The following is a 26,910-nucleotide window of genomic DNA, read 5'->3' on the forward strand; positions in this document are numbered from 1 at the left end:
CTTTCCCCTCCCTCCCTGCCCCCAAGAGCCCTTGATAATTTACAAATTATTATTTTGTCATATCTTAAAATGTCTGACGTCTCCCTTCACCCCCTTTACTGTTGCCCATCCCCCAGGGAGGGGATTATATGTAGATCCATGTAATCGGTTCCTCTTTCTACCCCACCCTCTGGTATTTCCACTCACACCACTGGTCTTAAAAGGATCATCTGTCCTGGATTCCCTGTGTTTCCAGCTCATATCTTTTCCAATATACATCCTCTGGCCTAGCCAAATTTGTAAGGTAGAATTGGGGTCATGGTAGTGGGGGAAGGTAGCATAAGAACTAGAGGAAAGTTGTATGTTTCATCGTTGCTACCTTGCACACTGACTAGATCAACTCCACCCACGGCCCTTCTTCTGTAAGGGGGGTGTCCAGTTGCCTACAGATGGGCGTTTGGTCTCTACTCTTCACTCTCCCTCATTTACAATGATATGATTTTTTTGTTCTTTGATGTCTGATGCCTGGTCCCTTCTACACCTCGTGGTCACACAGGCTGGTGTGCTTCTTCCATGTGGGCTTTGTTGATTCTGCACTAGATAGCTGCTTGTTTACCTGCAAGCTTTTAAGACCCCAGATGCTATCTCTTTTGATAACTGGAAACAATCAGCTTTCTTCACCATATTTGCTCATGCACATATTTGTCTTGAGCAGCATATTGTAAATTTGATTCATTACTTCCATTTATGATTGTTATTAATAATTATTTTATTATGTATTTTAATGATAGATAATATTACAATGATCAGTAATGTACAGATCTTGAACATACTTATCCCTATCTCCTTCTCTATATGATTTTTTCTCTTCACTATGCTCTTGTATATTTTATTGATAGAAAGTATACCCTTCTAGTAATACTGTTGTTTTCTGTTGATATTTAAGGATGTACTCTTAAAAAACTATTCACATTAATCTTTTTTTTCTTTCTGCACAGTTAATTCATATCCATTACCTTACTGTTCTCTTTTTGAATCCTGTTGTTTTATTAATATATAGTACACCATTACTATATGCCCTCAAGCCCAAGAAAAGAATTTCCCAATAGTTATTGCCTTGCCTAGAACAATTGACAGACAGAAGAGTCTTATAGAATAATGGAAGAATGCATTATATGTGTGTCTGTGTGTGTGTGACTGTGTGTGTATAAAAAAAGGCTGTATACTTGTTTTCAAATATGACAATTCAAAGAAACATGACATTTAAAGAATGTTGATGTAAAAGTCTGATGGAATGCTATTTCTCTAATTATTCCCCACGGTTTTTTTTCTAGATTCTCACTGCCCACCAACTATGATGCTACTAAATTTTAACAATTCTTATTTTTAATAGGATAGACTAAACAGCTTACTGCTACTAAAAGTCTGTTCTTTTTTTGGAAAGCAAATTCTTTATGTGTATAGGGATGATGTGAGTGTTTAGAATGACCTAATTGTCATGCAAGGAATAAGTTAAAATAATTCCAAAGTTTGGGCTACATGGCTTTTGGTTAGACGTTATACCTTAAGTCTCTCAATTTAGTTTCAAGAGAAAAATAAAGCTAAACTCTTTTCTAAGTAGTCACTTTCACAAAGTTACTTTCCATCAAAGTAGGAGCAAAGAAATAAAGCCTGGTGATAGAACAACAGAGAGCCATCATTTTCTTTACCGCAGATTCCCAAACACTTTGGCAAGGAGGAAACAAGCCTCCTGCTGGTGCTATTATCTATGATAGCAAATCCTTTCTTCCTCACAATGAGGTCCAAAAGAACAAGCTGTACCACAGGCAGCAGAGGTGATAACGCGTGGGCAGGTGAAGACTCTCAGCATAAGAACAAGCACAAATACAGACGGACCAAACAATCACAGTCAAGGAAAGGATGAAATGATTGAATTTCATTGTGTGTGTTTGTTCCAACTTTGCCAGTTCTTTTGCTCTTTTCTTATGCTTCCTTTAGAGATGTGACGTGCACGCAAAATGATCCTTTTCTAAGCCACACAGAAACAAAACAGACATGAAAACAAAGAAAGACAAGAAGCGAGAATTTAATTTCAACTGTAATGATTGGAAGCCAAAGAAAATTCCGTTTCTTTTGCTTAGAATGACAGTAATTTTGCTAAATATACTTTCCTTCTGATAGCTCTTAGGAAATGTGTTGCTGTTAAATGTTCTCTTCGTAGCTTTGAATAGTAAGAGTTTGGAGAATAAAATATGCTAGGAGAACCACTTAAGTTTTGTTTCATAGGTAAAACAGTTTTTTAAAAGTAGCCTTTTTTTAGTCATAATAGTTATATACATGTGAAAAAAGTTTATGTTACTCTAAAGCATACAGAAACCTTAAAAATTGACCGTAACTCCTCAACCCCTAAAAAGCATACCATTAATGTTTCTGGTTTATGTGCGTGTGGTGTGCATGTCTACAGCTTGTTGTTTTTGTATGGTAATACTTGGATACATTTATATTGCAGTATTTAAAAGAATATGTTTTATTATTAAGTAAAATTACCTTAAATATAAACATGACAGTGTATGGTTATCTCCTCATTAAAAATATAAACACCTAAAAACATTAGCAAGCACAAATATTTTAAAAGTGTTGACTTTTGATAAAGCAAAATTGAAGAACAAAATTATCCACTTCATTTTATATTGCAATAAAGAACATAACAGTGTGGTTTTGAAGCATATTACATACAGACATATTAAATATTGGGAGAAACTCCACTTGTTATCATTAAATATTATATCATTTTATTATTGACTTTTTCATTTATTTATTGATTACAAAGTCATTTGAGAATTTGAATAGCCACCAGATAACCACCCAGAAAGGAACCACACCCCCCCTACTAAAGCTGGAGAAAAGCTAACAGGAGTTCATCCTTGTTCTTGAACCCACAGGCCCCAACTGAAAACAAAGAGCAACAAGTCTTTTGTTTGTGTTTGTTTTTCTTTTTCTTTCTCAGGAAAGTCAGAGATCATCAAGATAGACTGAAATTTCCTGACTCGCCTCCACTGTCAACAGCAGCCTGAGCCACATCATAGTTCTCTGTTCTCCTGCTCGCCCTGGAGTAGACCCATTTAAACCCCAAGGGTCACCCATACAAGCCCCTCAACTCCCTAGCTGCCAGACACCTCTGCGGACAGACTGCACCAACAGCCTGCCTTGGATTTCCTCATAGCCCAAGTAACGAAATTCACATATTTAAATTCCTGCTTCCCACCTCCCCTAATGTCTCCTTCCCTTCCACACCACACCTCGGGCAGGGCCATTCAAACCAAGGAAGTGGCAGCTCCCATCCAACCCAGGACCTTTTTTGGTTTCTTAGCTTTTGTATTCTAATTTTATTTTATTGTAAATTAATCTCTCCCTTTTTTCCTACCAAGATACCACCCACCCCACCCCCACCCTGCACCTATGCAGCTGTGTGCCTTCCAGGCAGACTCAGACAAACCTCTAGCACTCCAACTAGATGTCTGTCTTTCAAGTTGGAATTCACCAAGATCTCATCACACTAATCATCAATCCTAGCTCCTCCAGGGCACATACCTCTCAGCAAGAACAGAACCATCTCTGTCCTGATGGCCAAGCCCTGCTCCTTGCTGGACCCTGGGGCCCTGTGTGATGCCAACTGCTTTGGAAGACTGATAGGGACTTCCTCACAGGCCCAGCCAATTCCCAGGCCACAGATCCAAGTATTTCACACACTTTAGCAACAGAACTCCATAACCACACCAACATGTCTAGGAGATAATTTTCAACTCATCCACACATTTAGCTTTTGAGTTTGGCCTTTTGTATGTTACTTTTATCATAAATTAACCACATCCCTTTTTTACTCCCAAGGTCCCTCTTCAAGAGGTCATATCCCATGTGAATACATGTGCTGTCAGGTAGACAAAGGCAAACCACATAAACACCTCTCAGATTTCTTTATTTCAAGTCTGAGTTCACCAACATCTCCCACCCACTCCATTGATCAGCATCCCTGTCTGATGCAGAGCAGACCTCCCCAGGGCAGGAGCAAACCTTTCCAAAACCCCAAACCCCACCCCAACACACAGTCAAGCCCCTCACCTTACCGTATTCTGGGAGCTCAGTGAAGATTGTTCACTGTTTGGGAAACCTGACACAGACTCTCTCATAGCCCAAGCAAAGCCTGTTGCCATTAAACCAACTTCTTTTAGATTTGGTCTATGTACTAGATTTAATCCCCCTCGTACACACTCTCTGAGCTCCACTATAGGCAAACACACTTCCTACAAACAAAATAAAACAAAACAGGAAAATCCAGGCCTTCAGAGCACATACTCATCCACAGTCATGCTCCTGCAGCAAGAGAATTCTTTAACTTCACCCAAACCTATATATATATATATATATTCCTGTTCTCTGAGGTTGATCATCTGCTTACACTCCTCTCCTGCACTACCAATAATCTCTTTCCCAATTTCCTCTCCCCTCCTGTGAAACATACTTCTATGTGAACTATCAAGACTTATTACATCTCTTAAAACAAAGTTTTCCATTATATTACAATTTTTCTGGTATATTCATAAAGCCACTTTCATTACTGCTATTACTTATACCTTTCTCTATTTCCTCACTCAGTTCCCCACTTATCACTTTCGCTCCCTTTTTATTTTTCCCTCTGATTTCTGCTTTCTGATTTCTGAAATCTGTACCATAATTTAAAAAGAAAACCACCCCTACACAACCCAGCAGCTTGCACATCAATAACCACTGCACTACTATGGTGAAGAAACAGCCATCAGTCACAGGTGTTATTGCTCAGTGACATTGTATCCTTTATGACTCCTAGTAACACTCTGCACAACAGAATAAATCATTGTGGGGTCCCACACTGTTATCACAATTGTTCTTATGCCTGAACCCATCACTGCAGCTACTGTGTCAATCCATCTTTTTAAAAGCCTTCCTCTTTTCACTCATACTCCAATTTAACAAGCATGGTGTCCTTCTCCAGGCCTAGGCTCTCCTGAAAATGTGTCTGAAGAATGGAAGACTAAACTTTTCCATCTTTGATTTGGTTGTCTTTTTAGCAGTCCATTTTGTGCTTTCAACATTCTTCTGCAATTCTGCGATTCAACATCAGTTCTTCTTCAATTGTCTTTATTCAATGTTCAAATTTCACATACATGCAAGGTAATTGAAAATATCATGGACTGCTCAGTGATTCTACACACAGCTAGGGAGGTCCTGCCTGTCTTGGAGCCCTACACAGGGCTGTGGGAGCACCCCCCACCCCGCCCCTGCTCTAGTGCTACATACAGCACAAGGCAGGTATACCAGAGAACTCCAGCACTCAGTACTGCAGTGAGAACTGCCTTCAAGAGTAATCCCACCCTGCACCTGTGGAAGCCTGCATCAAGCGGGCACACCTCCCTGCTACCTTGAAGAAGAGTTGGAACTCTTCCAGGCCTATGGACAGGTGATTAAGTCTCAGTTATCTCTTCACTAAGCTCCCTATTTTTCTTTCATTATTCACTTGCCTTTCTATCTTTCCCACCACAGTCGGTCTCAACGAGCTCAGGGTTTTTTTTTCTCTATTTCTTTCTTATTTTTCCCTCTGTCTTATCCTTTTTAATTTTTTTCTTTCTCCTCTTCTCTCCCTCTCTTTCCTACCATATGCCACTACTGGTTTCCAGGCCACTACCCTCTGCCTATATGCCTAGGGGGAAATGAACCCAAAGAGCAGGAGGAACTGTGGGAGTGCTGCACACCACATGAGGCAGCTGTGACAGCCATCTGCAGCGTGCCACTCTGCTGAGGAAACCTCTGTCAGACTGCTAAGGTGATCTTGCTAACTAGGGCAATTCTACCCAGCACGTCTGGGTCCCTGCATTAAAAGGGCACACCAACCTGCCATCTCTGGGCAGGGTTTAAATCCCTCTGGCCCACATTCAGGCAGTCAGGTATCAGCTATCTCTTTATTCTTTGTTTCCTTCTTCTCTGTTTCTTCCCTTTTTACCATCACAGACAATCTTGGTGAGGACAGTTGAGGTTTTTTCCCCCTTCATTGTCTTCCTTCTCTTTTTCTTTCTTTCTTCTCTAGTTCTTTGTTCTTTTCTGCTCTCTCTCTGCTTTTATGATTCTCTCCTCACACTCTCTTTCCATCCACATGCCTCTGCTGGTTTCCAGACCCCTACCCTCTGCCTAGGGCAACTCTGCCCACCCAGTAGGGAGAACTACAGCCTGCCCCCTAAGATAGTGCTACACACAGCATGGAACAGGATTCAGATATCTATTTTTTCATTTTCTCTCCTTCACTTATTTTTTTTCCTTCTCTTTCTTTCTTCCTTTTTGTTCTTCTTTCACTTTTTCTTTTTTCTCTTCTCTCTTTCCTGCCATGGTCTCAAGCAGATTCAGTTCTCCCTTTTTGTGGTTTTCTTTTTACTGTTTTCACTTTTGTTTAGACTGTGCATTTTATTTGTTTGTGTGTGTGTTAGTGAGTGATAGTTTGTTTCGCACTGTTGCTCCAGTCTTTGTTTTCTTCTTTCTCTCTTTTTCTTCTCCTCTCTCTCTTTCCTTTCAGAAGCGACTAGCAGCAAACACTCCCCTCCACTTTGGGCAACTCTGAAGGCTCACCTGGGGCAGCTTCTGTCCTCATTTGTTGGCTTTGCATGCAGCTAGGGAAATCATGCTGGACCCCTCTATACAACAAGAAACAGGGGGTTCTCCCTTTCAAAGAGTGAGGGAACTCCAGCATAAACCCCGAGGCCCTACAAATGGCTGGGGGAAACTTCAGTCCACCACTAGCGGAGATCCATGCTACTGCGGGAACATCCACCTAAACCCCAAGGCGATCTCTCTGACTCCAGTAATTCCCCCTCCCAGCTATAGAGCTCTACACCAGGGAGAGTAGACCCGCACGTCCTCCTCAGCACTACAGTTGCAGAGGGAAGCACCACAGGCCACCCGAGGTGCTCCAAGCACCACGAGGCTTACTTAGAGATCAGCCAGTGAAGCGATGCCCTCGTGGGCCCACAACAACCTGACCAGCATCACATGAGAGGACTATCCAACTCACAGTTCAAATAATGGAATACTGGATAGCTAGGATAAGATTGAAACAACAGGAAGATATAGCAATAGCCTGACCCCTCAGTACAGCTACTGGCAGGTAGTTAATAGAAGCACTCCTATGAGTCCCCCAAGAGAGAGCCCAGCGCTCTTCAACTCTGGAAGATGGCTCCAGGCTCCTCTAAAACTACACATAAACAGCAGCCAGTCCTAACAGCATCAAGAAAAAAGCAGGAGTAACAAGACAATGCCAGAAGAAATGATGAAACTAACAATGTGCATAGAAAAAAACTGATATTGAACTGCTACAGAAATAAAATTTGAGAATACTGTTGGGAGTCATACAGGATATAAGAGAAACAATACAGAAAAAGGATGAAGTGATAGAGGAGATAAAGGCAATGAACTAAATGGAAATACAAGGCTTAAGGACTGAGGGCCTGGCCCCAATGCCAGCTATGTGGACAACTGTCCCTCCCCCCATAAGAATTTACTTTAGACGATAGCAGTGAAGCTGTAGTTAGAGGAGAGGGACATGTCTGATCAGAGCACATGGGAGGAAATGAAGGAGGAGGAAGAGAGAGTGGAGCACATCCTGGCCCACCAGGCCTGGAGAACAATATCCCTGCTCAGAATAGCCAATGCACAGAGTAAACCATATGACTGATCCCACTATGAAACACAATGTCCCTCGCTGACACATGGCACTACGGGGGATAACACTGGAGAATCAGTGTCAGGATTGGCTTGGTTGGCCCCACGACATTGAGGGAAAACAGGAAAGGTGTGGGGCAGAACAACAGGGGGAGCAGAGCAGGGAGCTCCCAAGTGGCACCCCATCGGACTTGACTGGAGGATATGCCTAGAGGTCAAAAATCAGACCTTGATCTATTTACAGGCTTTTCTTTCTCTTTTAAATTAAAAAATAATAATTACCATATATACTCATGTATAAGCCAAGTTTTTCAGCACAAAACTGGGGTTCGGCTTATACATGGGTCAGTGGCATGAATGGTTGTCATCTGGTCAAGCTCGACTGACAAAAGGAGGAAATCTTATGAAGCCTGACATAGAGTTAATAGCAAAGTGGGTTCAAGATGCATGGGAAGACATTCCAGAAGAGATGGTGCGACGTGCCTTCCAGAAATGTAGTATTAGTAATGCTATGGATGGCAGTGAAGACTGCGCTTTGTATGAAAATGACAGCAGTGATGGTGATGACGGTGATCTCAGTGAGGACAGCGTCTTTGATGACCTCACACCAGCTGAAACTCTGCATTGGGATATGGATGATTATGAGGAATCCGGTTTTGAAGGATTTTTAACTCTTTACATTTTAGCTTGGTTGCTGATTGAGCTCAGGGAATAGTACTCTTAAGGTATCATTGTTGATACCTTATTGTTTTTGTTGAACCTATTTTCCACTTACTGTGCTGGTTTACTAGTGTTAAATGACTTGTCCTTTTATTGATGTTTTTTATTTAAAAGAAATATTTAAGTATATTACCCCACTGATGTCTCAATTTTTGTTAATTTTATTTTCATTTGTTTTGATTATTGAAACTCACCAAAAGCTTCTGCATTTTCCACCCTAGGCTTATACTTGAGTCAATCAGTTTTTCTGGTTTCCCAGGTAATAATTAGGTACCTCGGCTTATACTCAGGTCGGCTTATATTCGAGTGTATAGGGTATATCTTTGAAATAAGCTACAAAGAAAGTATATGGAATCTGTGATTATATTATTAAGAGTCAAGATGGGCTTATCCTCTGAAAGTTTTGATAATTTTACTTCTAAGACTTAGTTTCCTCATGTATTCAATTACATTTTAATTACATTAAGGTGTTCTTTAAAGAATCAAATAAAATATGTAGTACAAGTATGGAAGAGAATTTTGGGGAAACTCTCCAATAGACAAGCACATATGATAGGTGCATATCTTATATATTTATTTAAGACATAATTTTTCTCTATTTATATATATGTGGAAACTGAGGTTCACTGGTAACAATTAGAGGGGTCAAAAATCAGCATGTCTAGCAGATACCAGCTGCCTTCTATCTGGTCTTACTCATAGCAACTCCATAGGACTGAGTAGAACTGCCCCAAAGGGTGTGCAAGTCTTTCATTCTTATAGAAGCAGACTATCACATTCTACCTTTCTACCCTCGTGAAGCTGAGAGATTCAAACTGCCAACTTTTTAATTAGTACTTAACTACTGTGGAGTACTTAACTACTGTGTCACCAGTATGTACGCAGCAGATAATACTTTAAAAAAAAACCTTTCCTGATTCAGGAGAGTTAGATCTACAGAGACAGTACCTTGACTGATAGTTGTCTGTCAGTCAACATAGCATGGGAGGCTGGCTGGAAATGGGGAGTTAACAACATTGAGTACAGGAAGAAAACATTTGAAATTGATTGTGGTGATGATTTCAGAAATTTTCTTAATATGGTTGAACAATTTAAGTGTATGATATATGAAGTAATGCCCATAAAACTATTTCTTTAAAATCAGAACAAAAGAGATAGTCCCTACATTCAAAGTTAGGCCTGTCTGATAAAAACATGAGTATACATGATTTATTCGTTATTCCTGTCTTTTAAAAAAAATCATTTTATTAGGGGCTCATACAACTCATCACAATCCATACATACATCAATTGTGTAAAGCATATCTGTACATTCATTGCCCTCATCATTTTCAAAACATTTGCTCTCCACTTAAGCCCTTGGCATCAGGTCCTCTTTTTTCCCCCTCCCTCCCCGCACCCGCCTCCCTCATGAGCCCTTGATAATTTATAAATTATTATTTTGTCGCATCTTGCCCTGTCCGACATCTTCCTTCACCCACTTTTCTGTTGTGAGGCCCCCAGGGAGGAGGTCACGTGTAGATCCTTATAATCAGTTACCTCTTTCCATCCCACTCTCCCTCTACCCTCCCAGTATCGCCACTCACACCCCTGGTCCTGAAGGTATCATCTGCCCTGGATTCCCTGTGCCTCCAGTTCCTATCTGCACCAGTGTACATCCTCTTGTCCAGCCAGACTTGCAAGGTAGAATTCGGATCATGACAGTGGGGTGGGGATGGGGGGGGGGGGAGAGGGGGGAATGGGAGAAAGCATAGGAATTAGAGGAAGGCTGTATTTTTCATCAGTGCTACATCGCACCTTGACTGGCTCCTCTCCTCCCCTAGACCCCTCTGCAAGGGAATCTCCAATGGTGACAAATGGGCTTTGGGTCTCCACTCTGCACTCCCCCTTTCATTCACTCTGGTAACATTTTTTTTGTTGTTGTTCTGATGGTGCCTTACACCTGATCCCTTCAACACCTCATGATAGCACAGTCTTGTGTGCTTCTTCCATGTGGGCTTTATTGCTTCTGAGCTAAATGGCCGCTTGTTTACCTTCAAGCCTTTAAGACCCCAGATGCTATATTTTTTGATAGCCAGGCACCATCAGCTTTCTTCACCACATTTGCTTATTCACCCGCTTTGTCTTCAGTGGTTGTGTCAGAAGGGTGAACATATAGAATGCCAATTTAATAGAAGAAAGTATTCTTGCAGTGAGGGAGTACTTGAGTGGAGGCCCAATGTCCTTCTGCTACCTTAATACTAAACCTATAAATATAGGCACATAGATCTATTTCCCCGTTCATATATATATTTGCATATGTACATGTCTTTATCTAGACCTCTATAAATGCCCTTTGCCTCCCAGCTCTTTTCTCTATTTTCCTTGACTTTCCTCTTGTCCCACTATCATGCTCCGTCCCCACTTGGGTTTCAGCAATACTTCTTTGTAGCTTATAATTTAAAAAAAATTAGTTACAGAGAAACTACTGAGAGTTATGTTATTCCACATTTGTATAAACAATATCTGTGATGAATCTCATGATGTTTGTAGAGTGAGACTTTATGAGTTAGCCTTCAAATTTCCTAAAGCAGCAGGATATAATCTCAAGTATATAATAATTTAAAATAAATTATAAGAACTATAGGAAATTGCCAAAATGCTGAATTTCAAAGCCTCAAATATATTCAATAGAATGCTCATGAAGCCATAGTAAGATATTTAAAGAAATAAATGCCCAACAAAATAATATTGCTGCTATTATAAGCTAGGCTGTTGTTACATGCTGTGGAGTCATTTCCAACTCGTAGTTCACTGTACAATAGAAGGAAACCCTGCCCATCTGATGGGCTCTCAGTCATTGCTATATATGCGATGGTTGATGCAGCCACTGTGTCTCTTCCATCTAAATGAGGGTCTTTCTCTTTTTTTGCTGGCCCTTTATTTTACCAAGCCCTATGCCCTTCTCCAGGAACTAGTTCCCTCTGCGATGTCCAAAATATATGATACAAGGATCAGTCATGTCCACTTCCAAAATGGATTCTAGTGTACTTCTAAGAAAGATTCATTCATTACATTTGCTTTCCATGAGCAATTTGCCTCACAAATCCCCAGCCTTTTGTTCCTTGCCTAAGCATCCACTTCTAGAGGAGCCCATTTCAAGTGGTCTTCATCTGGATAAGGATTACATGTTACCTTTCTTTTACTACGGTGCTGAGTCAAAAAAGAAGATAAAACAAAATGCTCCTAATTTTAGCTAGCTTAAGCTAAATGACAAATTCATATATGGTGATTATTAAGGTTTCCTCTACTTTCCATAGATTGATTCTAGTCAAAGGTGGTTAAGTTTTTTATAGTGAGTTTTCCATAAAAATTAATTTGGAAAACTGCTGAGAAAAACAGTACATGCAGGCTTAAAACCAATGAGACCACAAGAAAAATAATGCTGGTTAATATTTCTTAAAACTACGGTTATCAGTTACTATGCATGGATATGTATATTTTTCTAGGTTAATGGAGATAAATATTTCTGTCTCTTAAATGTTACTTTTTTAACTGATTCATGAGGCTGATGCTTTTAACTTAAAAAAATTGAGGCAGAAATCATTTATACTTAAGTTATGCCTACAAGATTCAAATGAAAAAGTAAAATCACATCATATTTTAATTTTCCTACTTCACTGAATTATCATTTTCAGGAAAGATTAACTTCGTATGTAATTTAATAGGAGCAATTTCAGACTGAGGTGCAGGGAATTACAATAGCTGAACTCCATTGTAGGGATTGTAATTACCTGTCTTTTTGTAGTTCTTAGGAGCATCCCAGTGGCTCCAAATGTGATCTGTCTTGGTTTCCTGCTTCACATTTTGACATTGTACTGTAATTGGTGTATTTTTTTATTTTAATGTTTTTTATTATTTCCTGTTTTCCAGTTTGAGAAGACTGTATCTAATAATTATTTCACAAATGTATTTTCTATTCATTCAAGTGTATTTTCAGATAAATAATTATTTTGTACTAATGTAATTCCTGATGCTTTGTGTTTGCATGTATGAAACTTTAATAAATACCACTAATAATAAACTGATGAAGTAGACCGAACATTTATATAGAGGTATTTAAAGTAGGTATGATTATAACTCAATACACCAACTGAAGTTAATATGGAAAACAGCATTTAAATTAAAAATTACATCAACAAAACACCCATTCCACTCCCATGAACCCTTGATAAAGTATAAATCATTATTCTTTACATCTCTTACACCACCCACTGTCTCCCTTCACCCATGTTTCTATTGTTTGTCCCCCTGTGGGGGAGGGTGTTATACATCAGTCATTGCAACGTGTTTCCTCTTTCTCCCCTTTCTTCCCCCACTTTCCCCCTACCCACCAGCTATCATTACTCCCATTATTGTTTTTGAGGGGGGTTTCTATCCTTGATTCCATGTGTCATGAGCTCTTATCAGCACCAGTGTACATGCTCCAGTCTAGTCGGGTTTATAAGGTGGAACTGGGGTCATTATAGTGGCAGAGGTGGCAAGGAAGTATTAAAGAACTAGAGGAATGTTGCGTGTTTCATTGGATGTTGTGTCTCTACTCCAGTCCCCCTTATTCACATCAATATGATTGTTTGTTTTGGGTCTTCTGATGCCTGATACCTGATCATGTTGAAACCAGTGATCATACTGGCTGATGTGCTTCTTCCATGTGGGCTTCTTCCATGTGGGCTTTGTTGCTTCTTTAACTTTGAGCCTTTAAGACCCCACACACTATATCTTTTAATAGCTGAGCACCATAAGCTTTCTTCACCACATTTTCCTATGCAACCATTTTATCATCAGTGATTGTGTCGGGAAGGAGAGCATCACAGAATGCCAGGCTATTTGAACAAAATGTTCTTGTGTTGAGGGAGTACTTGAGTAGAGGCCTAATATCTGTCTGCAACCTTAATACTTAACATATAAATATATGTACATAGACCTTTATCCCTATAATTATATATTAATATAGTTACATATATGCATGTCTGTATTTATACTTCTATGCCTTTTGCCTCCTAGTTCTTTCCTCTATTTCCTTTTACATTCCTCTTGTCCCACTATAATGTTCTACCTTCATTTGGCTCTCAGTCATTCCTCTCAGCTACATTGCACTTGATCAAATCCCACCAGGCATTCTACATACTCCTCACTATAGATTTTAGATCACTTGTTCCCTGTTCCTGGGTTTAATTGCTCCCCAATGTTTTTCACAACCCCCTCCTTTCCCCTGTGCACTCATAACCATCAGTTCCATTGTTTTCTCCTTGAGATTGTTTATCCTGCCAATGTTAATATAGATAGACATGGAAAAAGAGCCTATAAATAGTCCCAGGTCTGTCTGCTGGCCCTTATGAATGTTTTCCAATTGTGTCTGTTGAGGTGCCAAGTCTGGTCCCCTGAAGTTTATTTCTGGGATTTCTAGGGGACCTCGTTGCTTTGCTCCCCTTGCTGGTCTGTTGCACTCCCTTTGTGCTTCACCCCAGTGTCGGTAGGTAAGACTAGACAGAATTCCCACTTTGTGTCTCCAGTGCTGTCCCTCATAGTGCTACAGACCAGTGTGGGAACATCATCTTATGTAGGGGCTGGCCCTACAATCCTCTCTGTTCATTGGCTGCTCCAAGCATAAATGTCATCTTCATGGCTTGGTGGTCAGGTTGTGGTCTACTCTCTCTCTCTCTCTCTCTCTTTCTCTTTCCCTCTTAGTTTGCTCTGATGTAGTCTGAGCAGACCCACCCCTCCCCCTCGACTGTACCTTCAGTGCTGTTCTCTGTAGTGCCTTCTTCTGGGGAGGGAGTCTATGTAGCTAGGATTGGGGCTTGTCACCCAAATATCAATATTTTAAATGAAAATTTGTGAATATCTTTCCTTTCTAATATTAAGAAAGAAATATGCACACAAATCAAATTCCTTTACTATATTTTTTCATGTGAATATATTGTTTTGAGAACTTATCTACTTTTGGATAATCTAGTGGTTTTAAAATGCACAAGCAGATCAGTTGACATTTCTTTCATTTAATATAAAGTCTATGTTTTCTCCTTGCATGCTGTAGGACTGCTGTTACAGTTTTCGTGGAAAGAATAAGACAAACAGGCTCAGTACTCTTGTTAGGTCTCTAGTCAGAGAAATATACCTTGGTCCTTGGCTTTGCACATGAAAGAATTCATGCCAAGTCTGATTTGTGATCCAAATGAGTTTTATAAAGGTTAGAAGCAGTTTCAGGTTTTACAGTAAGTGGAACACAAGTCAGACAGAGTCCACCGCGTGGTTACGGGGGACTGCGGCCCGGCTGTGCTGGGCAGCCCAGTCAAGGTGAACTCTATGTGTCAGTCACTGGGAGAGCAAGCGAGCTTCTGAGCAAACTTCTGGCTTTTCAGGCCCGCTGTTTGGAGGAGTGGTCAACGGTACTGGTCAACCCCATTGGCTGAATTAAATTCACCTAGCCTATATCAGCCAATCCAGGTGCACTGCCCACCTAGGTGTACCGAGCTTCCTGGCCAGGAGCTCAAACCTAACACTCCCAAGCATAAGTTAGGAAAAGTGACACAATTTCCAACTGGTTAAACTTTTTTACATGGCAACTCTTTTCCAGTTAACCTTATAGAAGAGCAAATGCAAGGGGAATACTACTGGTAATATCAGTATTTCAACTCAAGGCTTGACTTTTTTTTTTGGTCTTTCAATTTCAGATATGCTGAGAGTACTCTTCCTTTTTGGTTTTCCAACTGTTCGTCTTTGCGCATTTCATTATAAGACTTCACTTTGTCTTTTTGAGCTACTCTTTGAAATTATTTGTTCAACCCTTTGATTTTTTTCATTTCTTGTTTGTACCTTAGCTTCTCTATTAATAAGAGCAAATTTCAGTCTTTTCTTACCTTCGGTTTGATCTTTTTCTCTTTCCTGTCTTTTTTAATGACCTTTCACTTTCTTTATGAATGATGCTCTTGATGTCCTCCCACAGCTCATTAGCTCCTTTGTCATTAGTGTTCAATGTGTCAAATCTGTTCTTGAGACATTTTTGAAATTTAGGTGCAGTATACTCAAGGTCATCTTTTAGCTTGTGGGGACTTTTATTAATTTATCCTGAAATTATATACGAGCAATTGATCATCTTGTCCAGAGTGAGACTCTGGCCTATTTGTAGGACCTTCTCTAGTCTTTCTTCCAACACATAAAGCCAATATGATTTCTGTGTGTTCCATCTGAAGAAATGCATATGCATAGTTACTATCTGTGTTGTTGGCATTGGTCTTGCAAAATTCTATCATGCAATATCCAATAAAGAACGGAATTTTTAAAATAAATTTTGTTTTCTTGGCATGTTTAAATACAATCAGAGTTGTGCTAGTGATTGTTTTGTTGCTTGTTTCCATTGAGTATGTTTTGGCATATAGAAATGCTTCGTACAGTGAACCAAAACACTGTCCAGTCTTGGAGCAACCTCATAATTCTTATGTTTAAACTCATTGTTGCAGTTACTGTGTAAATCCATCTTTCTGAGAGTTCTCTTCTTGCTAATTCTCTGGTTATAAAGCATGATGTTCTTTTTCAAAGACTAGTCCATCCTGACAAGATTTCCAAAGTTCATGAGATGAAGTCTGGACATCTTCCTGTTGAGGAGCATTCCTGTTGTATTTCCTTCCCAACAGTTTTGTTTGTTCTCCGTGGTGCCTCCAAAAGGAGGTCATCAAGCTGCGACCTGATTGACAGACTAGACTCCACCACTTCGCAAGTTGACGCCAGAATATGTAAATACCATATCTACCTACAATAGCAATGAACATATGTTAGGTTGAATTAATTTTAATTGTAATTAAATGTAAACATGGTATTATGATTGTAATTGACCCTAAATATTTTATGTCTCAATTTCATGTTTTAATTTATTGTGTCATAATTAATTTTCTATTTCTCTTCATGATTAATCAGTAAATAACATTTTTAATAAATTGATGAAAAAATATCCACACTCAAACTCATAGCCAATCCTGTAACAGTTAAAGAAACTACCAAGATCTGATGCTTAGAGTAGAGGTGCATAGTGATGTTATTAGATTTTAAAGATATTCCAGATTTGGCATTCAGCTCTCAGCAAGTTAAAAATACTTAAGATGTGCTTTTGTATGGAAATAGGAAAATACATTGGAAATAATTCAGGCACAGATATCATGCCTTGCACATTATCTATTTTAGTATTAGAGCTGAGTGACAAAACTTTTTCTGTTTTACTATTAAAATTACTAGCTTTGGTCTAGGTAATGGGCAGTAATTGACACTAGTGTGTTAATGCTAAATTGAAAACTGCCCTGTTATTTTAATTTTGTGAAAATGAATTGTGAAGAATGCCTTTATTTATAGCAAACAGATGGCTGATTTATCTCAGATAATTTTTTCTGGTTAAATTTCCAAAATAAATACTAAATAATGTCATTATCATTATATAAAATCAGAATGATATGGAGATTAGGTACATGAAGTTACAGCAACAAAGTATTTAAAAGAACTTTTCCTGAGCCAACTTCATCTCTACAACATGAAAACAAAATTGTTTAGGTAACATGAGTGATGTTATAAGTGAGGCTATCTTTACAATAGAGCCTTGCAGTGACAGGAAAAGATGCTGGTCATTTTTATTTTGTTAGAAAATGTCCAAAGGCAAAGAGATTCTAGCCCTTGGAGACTTGCAATAACCTATAATGAGGGCTACAGCTATCATACAAGAAGTACAAAAGATGGTAATATGGATAAATCACTTAGAAACAGGTTCCAAACAGATGATTATAGGACTTTAATAGTAGCACAGAGGAAGAGGGGGTGTCTCTTAGACCACAAGGTAAAAGTAAATATATGCAGTATTATGAAATATCAAAGCAACTTTAAAATATAGTTAAGCAGATTAAAAGAGCAAATGTGAATATATCAGACACTTTATCACATTTTCCTTTAGTATATATTACTACACTTGGGATTAGAATTCATAGAAGTGTGTAAATACATTTGTCAGATATATGAAATAAAAATTATATGCAGCAATATATATAATACATATGAGGAAGTACTCCCACAAAAACTGATTTTTTTCAAAGCTATGTAATTTTTTTTGAAAACGACCTTATCACCTTCAAAGTACTCTCCATTACATTTAATACATTTGTCAAATACATTTTTCTTAATACATTTGTCAAATCTGTGATTTCATTCTTAGAGACATTTTCCAAACTCAACTATTTGCATGGCCTTTGTAAATCGGTGTTGGACACATGGGCTACTGTTGGACTTATGGACTTGAACAGTACTAGGTTGGGATGCTTTCTTATTGTACACTTAGTCTTTATATAAAACTTTCTCTTATATACATATGAGTTTCTGTGGATTTGTTTCTCTAGTCTACCCAGACTAACACATTATGGGACCAAGAGTGGGGTATATAAAGGGTAAGTGTACATTAAGAAAGTCTTCCAACCCAGTGCTGCTGAAGCCCATATGTCCAACACTGATCTACAAAGTCCTCCTCAATCTCACAAAACACAGGAAATGACGCTGACTGCAGGAGGAAAGTCCAATCAGTGAGTGTGTAAGCATCTCAGTGTTGGTAGGGGTCTCCATATGGCTGCTCCAGCACCCAGGGCTGCATCAGGGTAGGTCCATGTGGATACTCTTCAGAGATGTCTTGCAGGAAGTGAGCCTTGCCAGCTGAAGCAGGGAACTAGCTAAGGCAGCTGCACCCTGGTCCAACTATCAGGGAGCAACAGACCTGAGAACTAGAAAGGCAAGGATAACTGAGCCATTTATCTCTCCACCCTTCAAGAGGGCATGCCAGACAGAATGGGGGCTTATGGAGGTCAAGTTATCAATGGAGTTTTAGCTCAGGGATGCCTCACTGTAGGTCTAGTGGCCACTGAACCCATCCTGTGGTTATTTCCCCAGTTCCAGAATGCATCATTGAAATAGACATACTTAGTAACTGGCAGAACCCCCATATTGGATCCCTGAAATGTGGAATAAGGGATATTATGGTAGGAAAGGCCAAGTGGACACCCTTAGAACTGACATTGCCTAGGAAAATAGTAAACCAAAAGCAATATCACATTCCTGAAGAGATTGCAGAGATCAGTGTCACCATCAAAGAGGGGTGGTGATTCCTACCACATCCCTGTTTAACTCACCTATTTGACCTGTAAAAAAAAATAGAAAACAGATGGATCATGAAGAATGACAGTGGATTTTCATAACCAGGTTGTGACTCCAATTGCAGCGGCTATTCCTAAGTGATTCCATTGCTTGAGCAAATTAACACTTCTCCTGGTACTTGGTATGCAGCTTTTGATCTGGCTAATGCCTTATTCTCAATGAGTCTCGAAGGGCAACCAGAAGCAGTTTGCCTTCAGCTGGCAGGAACAACAATACACTTTCACAACTCTCCCCAGAGGGTACACCAACTCTTCTGCCCTGTGCCATAATTTAGTCCGAAGGGAACTTGATCGCCTGTCTATTTCACAAAATGTCACACTAGTCCATTATATTGATGACATTATGCTGATTGGACCCACTAAAGAGGATGTATCAAAGACTCTAGATTCATTGGTTCAACATCTGCATACAATAAGTTCAAAAAGTAACCCAATGAAGATTCAGGAATACTCTACCTCAAAAACTTCTAGGGGTCCAGTGGTATGGGGCATGTTGATATATTCCTACTAAAGTGAAAAATAAGTGAATCTGTCCCCCACAATAACTAAACAGGAGGCACAATGCCTGGTGGACCTCTTCAGATTTTGAAGCCACATATCCCTCATTTGGGTGTTCTACTTCAACCTATTTATCAAGTGACACAAAAGGTCTCCAATTTTGAGAGGGGCACAGAACAGCAGGTTCAGGCTGCCGTGCAAGCTGCTTTGCCACTGGGGCCATATGATTTAGCTGACCCAATGTTGGTAGAAGTGATATCACAAGAAGCCATGATGGTGTGGCCCACAGCTGCTTGTGGCACCACAGAGGGTGTGTGTGAGTACCTGCTGCAAGGGGAGTGCCCCAGAAGGTTGGGGGGGGCTGCATGCTTTGGTATAAAGCACCACGAATGGTGGGCAGAAGTTCCCTAGTCAGGTAGATCACTGTGGAGGTTAGGCAGAGGTTCCCACAGCAGCATGGAACATTGGCGAGTATTGGCTGAGCTGCCTTGGGAGGCACTAAGGCAGACAGGAGGAAGTTCCCTCAGTCACGTGGGACCACAGAGAACAGATAGGAGCTCCCCCAGCCATACAGGCAGGAATTTCCCTGGGGAGAAGTTGGGCAGGATCTCCCCTGATGGAGGTGGGTAGGCTTCCTCTAGCCTTGGGTTATGCTACACAGGGTAGAGCTTTCCTACCTGGCTGGAGTGCAGGCATAAATGGTAAGCTAGTCCCCACAAAAGCACCCTAAGCAGAATGTACCACTCTACTGAGTCAGATCCCACTATGGGAACCAGAGGAGGTAAATCAGACTCAGCCGTAGCGAGTCTGTTACTTCCCAGATCAGAATGTAGATGGCTTTTCTCTGCATGGAGTTTGCAAGCATAACATAACTGTTAATACTCAGATTTTCTCCAACCCCAGGCAATTATTTTGGTGCAATAGAACTTTAACTAAATGTGTAAATTCTTCCACAGCAGGACCTTGTTTTCCAGTTACTGTAGTTCTTCAGTTCACTCGGTATGGTCAGTCTGAGTTAGCATGGTTACTCTTAGTCTAAAGGTCAAGGAGAGCAGCTTTCCTTCCTATACTGTAAGTATAAACCTACCTTCTTCAGTCGCAACATCTGGAATAGCTGGAGGTGCACTAGGCCACTCCCTCATCTCAGCATAAGATTTATAAGACCAATTGCAGATGGCTTTGAAGTCCACCACAGCCTCCTTAGCCTTGTTACAGCACCAGTTCACCTCTCTGGCCCAAGTTGCCCTGCAAAACAGACATGCCTTGGATCTTCTCACTGCTGAAAAGGGGGTACTTGCCTCTTCCTCAAGGAAGAGTGCTGTTATTGCATCAATGAATCAGAGCTAGTGGAGCAAGACATAGAAACGCTGACCTGCCTAAGTGAAGACCTCTGCAGTCATGGACGAAAAATTACTCCCCATTTGACTGGTTGCAATCCTCCTTAATTGCCTGGCTGTTGCCCCTACTAGGACCACTAATCCTCATCTCTATTTTTTCTCATAGTTCCATGTTTTCTCAGATTTATCCAGCCGCACATACAAGAACTGTACAGAGTCACAGTGACGCAGCTTCTTCTCCACTTGTATACCCTTTTGCCCAACAGCCCTCCTTCTGCCCGCTCATGTCTAAACCCCACAACGCACCCTACCAGCAGGAAGCATCCAGACAGACTACAATGCCCCTTATCACCAAAAAGGTGGGCATGTTAGGCAGAAATGGGAGTTTCTGGGGCAAGTCAGTGGAAAAATGCCCTGGGCAAGTGAAAAACACTCCAAGGATAATGGGAAAACCAAGCCTCTCCTCCCCTTCAGTTACCTTTCAAATCAAGAGGCTAACTGTTGCAGATAACATTGAACGTTGTTGCTCAGTTCCGGCTTTGCAGACAGCCAAATCGCAATGGGAAATCCCCAGCTACTCCCTCCCTAAGACCCGGGCTGTAAAACTCCTCACCTCTTGCCCAGACATTGCGACTTCTGGGACCCAACTAGGGACCTGTGATCCTCGCCTGGGAGCTGTGAAATAAAACTATTTTTCTGCCTTTGATTTCTTTTTTTCTTTCTTTCTACCACAAAAAAAATTACCTCATAAAGTGGATAACCAGTTCCTTCTTCATAGTCTGTTCCAAGTCTGAAAACCTTATTGAAACCTGTTTACTTTGAGTAATTTCCAGAATTATGGCAATGCTCAAGACACCATTATAGGAGAAACGTAAAGACAACTGTTGGAATACTGCATAGCTCAGCAGAACAGTTCCTGTCACATATTATTTCATATCTTCTTCATATCTGTAAGCCTGTGTTATCATTGAGATTTGGTATTTCTAATATACACCTATTTGCAACTATACATGCAAATAATATAAAATCATACTGTGTACTACATTTATTGTGCCAAAAATGGATCATTAGCATTTTTATTCACATCAGAGTTCAGTGGAGCCCAAAATGTCAAGAAGATTGTCATACATTTCAATTTGTCTTTCTGACCCCAAGATGGCCTGTCCCACTGGTCCAGAATCACTGTGTAAAAAAAGATCTCGAACAAGATAAAGTGATGAACTAGAATGTTGATATATATCACAATGTTTTGCTACATATAACAAAAATGCTATTGCCTTGAGCAGGTAAACTTATTAAAAGTGAAATATATAACACCAAACAGAGAAAAATAGCCTTTCATATTAAGAGAGCATCTTTCATCAGGAAATATCCCAAGGTGATTTTTCATGTTGTGCAATTTGATTTACTCCCTTATGCAGGAAAACAAGGATATGTTGATTAATTTAGCATTCGCTGAAATATATATTTGTACGTATATATAATTTCTGTACTTCAAAGGTCATTTCAACATCTATGTCAAGCTCTATAGTTGTAATAGTTCACATGGAAGCATGTACTACTGCTAACAATGGATATCCATCTCTCTAACCAAATGCTCTGCAACAGTGGTTCTCAACCTACCTAATGTTGCGACCCTTTCATACAGTCCCTCATGTTGTGGTGACACTTCAACCATAAAATTATTTTTGTTGTTGCTTCATAACTGTAATTTTGCTACTGTTCTGAATCGTAGGACTTCTGTGAAAGGGTCATTCGATGCCCAAAGGGGTCGTGACCCATAGGTTTGAAACCGCTGCTCTAGCATGAATGGGAATCATATTCATTCTTTGTGATTCATTACTGATTTTCCATCATTGTTGCCAGGTCAGCAGTTTGAAAGCACCAGATGCTCCTTGGGAGAAAGATAAGGCTTTCTACTCCTGTAAAGAGTTACAGTCGCATAAACCCACAGGGACAATTAAATCATGCCCTGTATTGTTGCCATGAGTCAGAACCAACTCAATGGCAGTGAGTTTGTGTTTTTGGAGTTTTATTACAGATATATATTACCTCCCATACTCAAAGTCTGTATAAGTTTGGTTAGACACTAGTCCTCTATATTCATTAGCTCTCCCTACAGTTGGTGCTTTGTCATGGAGTCAGTTTTAAGTCATAGAGATTTCATAAAGAACAAAACAAAATATCCCTCAGTTGTGGGGCACCTTCATGATCATTGGTAGCTTTGTGTACATTGTCGTAGCCACTATGTAGTTTTTAAATGTTTTCCAACCTCTGGGGTTTCTCTCTTAGGACATCATCAGGAAATATTCTGTTGTGATACATAGAATTTTCATTACTTAATTTTCTATAGTAGATCACCAAATCTTTCTTCATAGTCTGGAAGTTCTGGTGAAATGATCTACTGATATCTGAAATACTGATAGCATATCTTCCAAAATATAAATTTGCAAACCTCCAAGTACAACACATTTTCAGAGAGGGGTGTTAGATTCTGGTAATATTCCAATTTCTCAAAGGGGAAAAAAAGCTTGCTCCAGATAGTATTTCTTTCCATAGTCATCATTGTGAACCATTGGCCATGTTTTTATTTATTTACTTATTTATTTATTATTTATTTTAATGGAGCGTTTTCTCCCCCTTTTTTGAGAAACTTAAGACTTAGATACATCAAATAAAACCAAAATTTTTTTTGGCGGAGGGGAGAATCAAAACCCACAATAGAAAAAAAAATGTTAACATTATCTGGGCTATGGCAGAACCCAGAGAATATCTTTGTATAATTGAAAAAAAATTCTAGGTGCTTCATAATTGACCTTTTGATACAAAATGACCTATTAATTCGTAATTTGTGGTTCTTAATGTTGACGTCCATAGGACAAGTTAGGGAGTCTTCCAACTTGAGCTGAAATTCAGGAGGGGTTATTTGGCTTCTGAATAGCTTACTCCTTGTCTAAGAGGTAGCAGCAGCAACAACAGCGCCCACCTTCTGGGCAGCTTCCTTCTTGGCATGATGGGCCTGTAGAACTGCAACAGCTTCATCCACCTTGGAGCGCAGGGATTCCGGGGACTCCAGCATGTACAGCAGCTCTGGGTTGTCTATCTCCAGCAGCATGCCCGTGATCTTCCCGGCTAGGTTAGCGTGCATTGTTTGGATGAGTGGGAACAGTCGCTCTCCCAGTATCTGCTTCTGCTCCTGTGGGGGTGCTGCGGCCAACAAAGAGGCAGTCAGGGGCTCCTGCCACTGCACGTGGACTGCAGGCTGTGGAGCCTGCAAAGGCGGTATGGCGGGATGGGGGCTGCGGACGCTGGAGGCATATTTGTAAGGGACCACAGCCCGAGGGGCAGAGGCAGCAGTTCGGCAGCCCCAGGAGCTAAGTTCTGCACAGATGTGGGCACACCAGTTGGAGCCAGATGGCGAGGAGCTGGACGAGGCCCAGACTGGCGTAAAGCACTTGGCATTCCTTGGAAGCCTTGGGGTGTCCCGCCTTGCTGCCAGCGTGGATTAGGCCTCATCTGTGCCAGCTGGTTAGGCGTGTAATACGGAGGTCTTCCCTGAGCCTGGGGACCTGCTGGCACAAAGTAGCCACCAGCTGCAGCTGGAACTGATTTAAGATGGCGTTGGCAGGGAGTGCTCTCATGCCTGCCACCCGCTGCATGTACTGGTTGGTCAGGTGAGCCTTTCGCTCCTCCTTCCTCTGGGCCAGGGCTACATCCAGGGGCTTAGAGCCCACAATGCGGCCTTTCATCTCGGTGACGGCTTTGGTAGCCTCTCCTGGAGATGAAAAGCAGATGAAGCCAAAGCCTTTGCTTCTCCCATCCTCCAGCATCACCTTGGCACTGGTGATTGACCCAAAAGGAGAAAACTTTCCTTAGCTTCTCATCGTCGATGGTGTCATCCAAGTTCTTAATATAAAGGTTCACCCCCTGATAACGACTAATTCTCTCCTGCTTCAGCTGCTCAAACTTCCGCTTTAGCTCAGCCTGCCTGCCGCTCAACTTTCTTCTGTGCACTGGCCATGTTTTTAAACTTATTGCTCTCCCCAATCCATTTTTGCACATGCCACATACATTAGTATACCTTTAACAAACTTTAGTCTGGTCATTTATCTGATTAAAATTTTAATTCGCTTTCCATTTGTGACAGGTAGGTTTATTGCACCAAACTGCCTATGTTAGACAGGGTTCTCTAGAGATACAAAACCAGAACGCTAATAATTTTATTTATATTTATATAGCTAGATAGATAACATAAGAAATGAAATAAACAGTTAATTCAATTATAAAGCAGTACAAATGGCTCAGTGCAACTCACTCCCATGAGACTGTTGTGAGACATAGGCAGTCCTTCAAGTGTTCAGGCTGCAGGGTAGTCCTCTGTAGAGCAATTCAGCCTATCTGGGCACTGGCAGCAAACAGCAAGGCAGGTCACTAATAGTCAGCGAGATGACAGAGTATGACAGTCCCCGGCTCAAGAGATGTAGATTCCAATAGTGTGCTGAAGAACGTCTTGAAGGAACTTCAAATTACAGTGACACAGGCCATGGGTTAGGTGTCCCACAGGTAGTGTAGCTTGCAAAATGAGGCACAGAACAAGTAAGGCAGCCATACACTGGTCCAATGATCAAAGAGCAAGAGACAAGAGAGACGAGGTATCTCCCCACCCTTCAAATAATCCCACATATGTTCATTGGCCATGCTGGCACAATAAACGTTAACTATCTCACTGGCCAATAGAAACATGTGGAATTAATCAGGTCACAGTTTGATTGGAGGGCAAAGAGATAAATGGCTCTCTCTGGTGATCAGAGCATGCTGGAGTGTACTGGAGCAAGTGTGCTGGTGCTGCAGCTAGTTCTCTGCCTGAACCTCTGAGCCCCACTACATGAAAGTCAGGTCAATCTGTGGATCATGCCACTAGAGCTTGAGGCTCTTTCGTCAAACTGCTGCCGCACATATTGTTTGAGCTTGAAGCTGGTGGATTCTGTTGCCTTGCATTGCTTTCGCTCAATATCTCATCTGGTCTGCTTTGCTAAGCTCCTGAGCTACTAACTTTTGGTGACCCACCCTGCTGCCTGAATCTATATATAGTCATGATTTCCCTGATTTCGATTCTCTAGAGAACCCTGCCTAACACACCATTTTTTAAAGAATAATTTAAAAATAGGTTAAGGTTCTATGTTAATGGCTCAAAATTTAGCCTTATTACACCTTTAATTGTGTCCTGATACTCATTATCTCCCATTCAACTCACCACTTATATTGCTGAACCTATACTTCCCCTTGATACTAGGCTATTATGCCTCCTGTTTCCTCTACCTGTGTTACTAGCACTGTTTTTCATACCCAGCTATACCTTGTACTCTTTTGTTTTGTTTATACACCATGTTTTATGACAATTATCTATCAATGCAGCATCTATAGTGTGTTTATTTAATTTGTTATGTATCTTCCTCAAATTCCCAATTGCATTCCTTAAGGAATGATTTCTAACCTCTGTGTTGCAATACCTAACATATGCTTGGCATATAAGCACATACTAAGTACTTTTCAATAAATTCTTAAAAATGTGTTTATATTAATCTACCTGTTCTCCATGTAATCTAAATAAACTAGTCACAAAAATCTTAATACTATGATCTATTTCTTAAGTGGACAACAGTTTATGCCTTTATCTGTATCATAAATATACTGTTAGAAAATTGACTGATGATTTAATAAATAATTTTCCTGCAATTTCTTCCTATTAAATAGCAAATGGGATAATATAGGTTAAGGGAGAGGATTGTTTCAGAAACAGTTTCAAATTATCGAGGTGAGAGGCAATATGGAATTTCCTGGGGGGTGCAAATACTTAAGCCTGACCAGTAGCAGTGTGAATTCATGCAGAGGTGCCTGAGTAAAAACGTCTGGCCATCTAATTTTGAAAATTCTATGTCACATAATTCTACTCTAACATACATATTACTATTGAGTGAGAAATGAATCAATGTCAACAAGTATAGAGTATGTGGACAGAAATACACTGAGCAGTTTGGAAGGATTATGCAGAAGGGTTTGGAAACTATTCAAAATTATTCAAAGGCTCCAATTTGGGATGTTTAATTGGAGATATAGTACTATAAGGCTACATTGCAATGTTTGAAGAAGTCTTTAGTGGAAGTTGGGGTGAGAAGAATCTAGAAGAACATTGCTCTGATAGAAGCCAATTATAGCAATATTGGTAAGAAGAATCATGGCCCTGAGCCATGGCAGCTACTGTGTAAACAGAGGGGAGAATGGCCGCAAGAGAAGTCTTACTTTCTCATGCTGTGTCAGGTTGGTTTTGTGGCCAAATAAATGACTTTTATTCCGTATTGTAAAAACACAGCAATTTTGTGGCCATTTAAAAACATTTCTATTGTAATAATACAATAAGATTTC

General features: G+C 40.3%; 2 pseudogenes; one reads left to right on the top strand and one right to left on the bottom strand.

Annotated features, from left to right (window-relative positions):
* Positions 1 to 18,287: 18,287 nt before the first annotated feature.
* On the top strand, positions 18,288 to 21,173 carry LOC142422748 (uncharacterized; annotated as a pseudogene).
* A 2,045-nt stretch (positions 21,174 to 23,218) lies between these two features.
* LOC142422749 (polyadenylate-binding protein 4 pseudogene) lies at positions 23,219 to 24,549 on the bottom strand (annotated as a pseudogene).
* Positions 24,550 to 26,910: the final 2,361 nt, after the last annotated feature.

Source organism: Tenrec ecaudatus, chromosome 12 (genome assembly GCF_050624435.1).
Source record: "Tenrec ecaudatus isolate mTenEca1 chromosome 12, mTenEca1.hap1, whole genome shotgun sequence".
NCBI classification, from domain to species: domain Eukaryota; kingdom Metazoa; phylum Chordata; class Mammalia; order Afrosoricida; family Tenrecidae; genus Tenrec; species Tenrec ecaudatus.